This window comes from Cupressus sempervirens, chromosome 11 (assembly GCF_028749045.1).
Source record: "Cupressus sempervirens isolate cs-2001-9-10 chromosome 11, ASM2874904v1, whole genome shotgun sequence".
NCBI classification, from domain to species: domain Eukaryota; kingdom Viridiplantae; phylum Streptophyta; class Pinopsida; order Cupressales; family Cupressaceae; genus Cupressus; species Cupressus sempervirens.
In genome coordinates, this window is record NC_143128.1 from 782,495,289 (window position 1) to 782,501,469 (window position 6,181).

Consider the following 6,181-nt stretch of genomic DNA (forward strand, 5'->3'; position numbering starts at 1 on the left):
CACATAAGAGGCCACAAATTTTTGATATTGACCAAGCTTTTGGATACTTAATGACTGTTAGCCAATTTTTCCCTCCCCTCCCCCTTCATTTTCTTGATGTCATCATCAAAATTTGATCAGAGATACCTTTCATGGCATCAAGATTGCTTAGATGGTCAAAATTTTCTAAACCCTGCCTTTTCACACCATATTTTGGTCGTATGTTATTTTTCATATTTTTCATGTAGAGTTACAATCTTATGATCAAGGGTTTTATCATCTAGTTGTAGGTCTTCAATATTCTCCATTTCATATTACAAAGTATGTTGCTAGTGGGTCATTGTAAGGTCAAATAATAATCCTCTCAATCTCACAATCTTCTCTTGTCATGGTATCACCAATGTATGTTTCTAAGGTTACGATCTCATGATCTTCTCTTGTCTTAGCATTGCAAGTAAGTATTTTAAGAATTGTGATCTTATGATGGGCCCTTGTCATATGATCGTAAGTGTTGAATGTCTAACAAACTATTGTGGTTATGATGGAGTTATAATGCTTTGACAAGCTAGAGATCACAAGATTGTAAAGGCTCAAAGGAGGTCCCATGATGATATAAAGAGGTCAATATTGTCATAGCATCGTGAGGTCATAAGATCATAAGGATAGAAAAGTGCTAAAGTTATAAAAGGGTTATGACCTTACAACAAAGGGAGGTTCACATGATTGTGCAGGTGATTTTAGAGGCTTCTAAAGCTATGAGGGGAAGCGATCATAAGATCGTAGGTTGGAAATGTGTTAGAATATATGACAAGGTGGCACATTCTAATTGGTCAGATAAACTGACAAAACTGAGAGGGTCTTCAGTTTATTACCACCATTAGCTCTTCCAAGACCAATGGCTAGTGTATTTGTGCTTTCTGAAGTTTCTCAAGCTTTAATCAAAGTGAGGAAGTGAGTGTTTGACATGTGGACAAGGTGGGACTAGATTTAGTATGTAGGCTACAAAATGAAGATTGTGTCAGAGGGTTGATAGATTGGCAATGCCTTATTAGTCAAGAATGCAAACTACGTCGAGCGTTTTTAATCATATTGTCACTGTCAGATTTGAGCAAATCAATGACTGGCATATCTGTGCTTTCTAAAGATGCTCGATCTTTAGCCATAGTGGGGACATGAGAATTCACCATGTTTCACGTTGGACCAGATTCACAAAGGTTCTCTTTTTGCATCATCTCAAGGATTATGAATATTTCATCGAATGAGGAATGATCAATTCAATCGATGCACTCCATCGATGAGCTTTAAAATTTAAGTCATGATCATGCGATGTCAACAGCTCTATCAAACCTAGTTCATCATAGCATCAAGGATAAAGTTTTCAAGGTTTGTGATCTCATGATATCCCTTGGCATGACATTGTAGGAGTATCATGGAAAATGATAAGATGTTGTTACGATGTTATTACAAGGGCTGAGGGTTACAATCTTACAATGTGGCAAAGGATTGTAAGGATATTTTCTATATCTCACAATATTATGAAGAGGTCAATTTTTTCATATAATTGTTAAGTCATCTAATCATATGAATCTTATAAGGGCACCCTCAACCATACAATAAACTAATAATCATAAGATTTTAAAGGTTGACATGAAAAAGTGTTTTGCTTCTTTGAGTTCGAAAATGATAGAGGGTATTCAACCAAGAAGATTGTAGAAACGTACAGAGCAGAAGTTGACTATAGTTGACCTGATGACATATCTAATTTGTTGTGTTAGGAGCATGAACTAGCAACTCTTAATTGGTAAGTATGTCCTCAATTTCTTACAGCCATTTTTTGGGTGTTCTCTATGCTTGTTTAATGCATCATTCATCTAGTCACTACTATGGTTGTCTATCTACCCAATTAGATGATCATGGCCACCATTTCCATTATTTAGAACCAAATTTGCACGTAAAAGAACAAATCTTATAGTATGGGTATGTGTATCTGATCTTGATTTTCTTTGATCAAGAATTATTTCTCCTCTATAATCTCAACTATACCTAGTTATAGTTTGAACTCAATGTAATATCTCAGTTATGATTGAACTATAAAAGCAATATTTGTAACCCTTCCAAAGGTTGGTATTTTCTCTAATTCTATAGAAGAAGTATTTCATGCTCTGTTACTATAATTTCCCTTTTTCCTATGAATGAATATAATTCTCAAGTGTATCTCCTTCTTCTATTAATATATTATGCAACATCTTTTACCTTGTATTGATGTATTGTTTTCACTCTTTAGTTATCTATTATGTCTATTGTCCTAGAACGTTATAGAGTGAAGTCCCTTCCTTATACCATTTCATTGATTTCTAATCTATGTAAGCTTTTTGAGTCAAAGATGACATTGAATCTATGTATCTAAGGACTATATTGATGAATTTTACTTCTTTGGGTAGGGATAAGATTGAGTAATACTATTTGGTGTATCACCCCCTTTAAGTTAGATTAGGTAGTTTGATTTCATGCATCTCCTTCTCCCTTTTCCTCTCAAGAGTAGCTAGGTGCACCATGATAGTAATGAAGCAGATCTTGTCTGAAGACTCTATCACTAGTTGCAAAGTCCCACACTTTTGAGATTATTTCCATGTTACACAAGGTTGCCTTTAGGTAAAAACTTTAGATAAGGGTGCAAACTTTCATGTCAACAATGATATTGAAAGTAGGAGTGACAAACCCTAATAAATTAATTTCTATGCAAGTATACATGGCCATGTTTAACCAGTCACAAATGAAGCGACATTTGAAAGAGAAAATTGGAGAACAATGTATGAGAGCCTGCTGAAAAAAATAAGGCCAACAACCCAGGCTATGATTCAATCACCTAATGATGCTTTAAAGAGTGAATTGAAGAGACTGTAGGAAGAAATAAAAGGCTAAAGGATGTATCCTTCATCAGAAGGGAAATATCTAGTTTTGTATTAAAAAATCATTTCAAGGTGTCATTGACCAAGCTAGGGAAGGTTTGGAAATTGTACAATGCATACAAGCCCTTGGCCCTCTAACATAATGAGATATATAGAAAACTCATCAAAGAAAAGGATTATCTTGTAGAGGAGGAATACATTTCAATGGTAGATAGATTAATCCATGGTTATAATATATACACATAGGAGTTCAAGACTACATTCAAGTTATTTGAGTATTTGGCAATAGAGCATGGAGTTTTATCCTGGCATGACGTAGATGGAATGACTATCAATCAGGAAACATGGATGGGGGTTTTCCATGTGATGTAGGAACAAGACCTAGGAGCATAAAGGAATGATAATCTAGAGATGACTATAATAAGTGAGAAGATTGAGTGAATGATCGAGATTGAGATTAAGGCTCATGAAGTGATCAATGTTGCAAACCTACTTGATGATGATACATACCAAGAAAATATAAATAAATGCAATGATTTTATTGAAGAATCAACATTAGATTCATTTCAATAAATCATTTTCTCTTATAATCTTGTTTGGATTTATCGACATATAATAGTAAGTTATTAGTTGGTTGATTATGATAAATTTTGTAAACAAAGGGTCACACCTTTTTATTTTGTAACCAATTTGCTATCTATAATCATAAGAATCAATTTTGGAGATATCATTATCATTTATTTTTGTAAATATATTTTATAGGGAAAGTAGATCTTTTTTACTTTGGATTTTGTTATATGTATGCACTAGCAACACATGTATTTGTGGTGAAAGATTTCAAATTCAATACAATGGTCTCATGTGCTCGATTGGTCTTTCAGTGATATCATTTTTGTCTCATACATTTTGTTTCCTCAAATCAAATTTTAAGTTTTCTTTAATTGAATGTTAAATTGATTGAGTGCAGTAAGTTGTTTCAATATTTGTAAAAAAAAAAAATATTATATTGATTAGTTGATATGTATTGTTGTCTTGTTGGGTTGTTGAGGAGAGTTAAATTCAATAAGACTTAGTATTGAAATTTACTTAAGTATTCAACAATTCATACATTGTTAAAGTGATAGAAATTTGTCTTGAAGGAATTTATTGTTTGTCTCTGTGGGTTACTTTAAACATTTTGAATGATTGATCTAGAATAATGGTAAAGACTCCATTGGTTAAGGCAGTAGTCTTTTGATTATTGTTTTGAGTTTTCATATTGATTGCAAGAAGGACAAATATTCAAGTAATGAAGATCGTCGACCCACCATACATTCATACATCACACTAACAAATGTTTATCAACTATTTAATCAAATTCCTAAACACCCAAGTCCCCTAAGTTATCTTCTCTAAAAAACCTCTAGGGTGTTAGGTATAGGCCTACCAACCTTGGTTTTGCACAGCCGGAATTGCAGAGGTTCACATTCACTTGGAGTGGAACCTGTCAATTGGAAAACTACTATTAGGAGTTCCCATAATTGTATCATCATTCCATAGGAAACTAATGTACTAATTTGGGCACCAAAAAATTGGCAACTCTATTGGAGAGTTTTTTACAAAATCAAGGATTGTGAAGTGACCCAAAAGTTATTGGTTTTACAAGATCAAAAATATAGAGCAAGGAGTTTGTGCACTCTAGTGGAGGAAGAAACCAGGAGAAAAAATTTTAATTTTCCCTCTATAATAGAGGTAGTGACTCTATAGTTAAAAGGTATATGAACAATCAGTTTGTAGTAGTACGAAAGCGTGATACTTTTGCAAGGGTGTCGTTGAAGTTTATGCAAGGAAGGAGATGTACACATACCAGTGAGCACCAAGAATATACTCCTAAGACGCAGAACAGAAGAGTAGTGAATGTGTTTGACATGATATTGGGAAGCTATGGGAAAGTGGCTAAAAAACTAAGAGACCTTTCTCCTGATGATAGATCTAATGGGACTTAGATCCAAGAAGAAAACCATCTTGAGAATGGAACTCAATTTCAAGAGCACATCCCTTTTCAAAGAGGGACTAATTTCTTTCAGCAAAATCATGAAAACCTCCAAGATAATCAATCTTTAGATAATTAATTTAAAGATGATGAAGAAGATGATGTAAGAGTAGGTGAAATGATTAAAGAACTTACAAAGTTTATGAGGACTAAGAGAGCTGCAAGAGCATGAAAAGGTAGCCTAGTGAGGTCCTAGAGTTGATTGGAATAACTAGGAATCAATTTGTTACACCATCACTAGAGAAAACTAGACCAAAGAGAGAAGAAGAAAGACTTGGAATAGGGAGGAATGGTGTTCATAGATTTCCTAAAAATCACCCTAGACAAAGAATAGAAAATGGTGTGGATAATAGAGTGGATAACCATACACAATATCCACATACAATCACAATAATGATAGAAATAATAATGCATTTGTGGGTAATAACAATAATGTACAAAATAACAAACAACCTAGAGGAAGATATCTGAACAATAATTAGAATATACAAAGAAATAATAGACAAAAAAAAATAGGTTCAATTAGAATGTTAGGGCTCCTGTGCCATTAGACAGATATAGAAAATTGGATTTTTATGGTATATACGGATTTAAAAATCCTATATCAAATGATTTAAGAACTAAAATCCCAAAGTACTCTGGGAATGGAGCTATATTAGCATAAACTCGTATAAATTTAAAGGCAGTAATTGAGGAAATGAGTGAAGCCCATGAGGATGTCCTAATGAAGTTATTTGTCCAATCGTTAACTAAAGATGCAGTAGAATGGTACAAAAGTTTACTTCATGGATCTTTGGAAAAATTTTAAGAATGTATTGGTCAACTCATTGAGAATTTTGGTGATCATAATGTTCCTTATTTTGCTTCACATGAATTAACTAGTATAAAAAAAATCAAGAATGAAACCATACTAAAATTTAATAGGAGATTTAATAAGGTGCTAAATAAGGTTCCAAGAGATATTAGGCCACTCATCATGATTATTATGGACTTCTACATAGATTCTCTGGATCTCAAGATCAACTATAAAATTAGGAAGGAAAATCCTGCCACCCTACAGCAAGCTTTCAAGATTTCTTTAGCTTTGGAAAACATTAGAAAGTTAGTAGGAAAAGGATTGAAAAGGGATGATCCTAAGTTGTTTAATCCTAAGGCTCCTAGATAGAACAAATAAAAAGATAAGATTGACAAGATTCTAAACATGGTGAAAGAGATGAATATTAGAAGTGGAAGAAATAATTTCCCCCCAAAAAGAAATAAC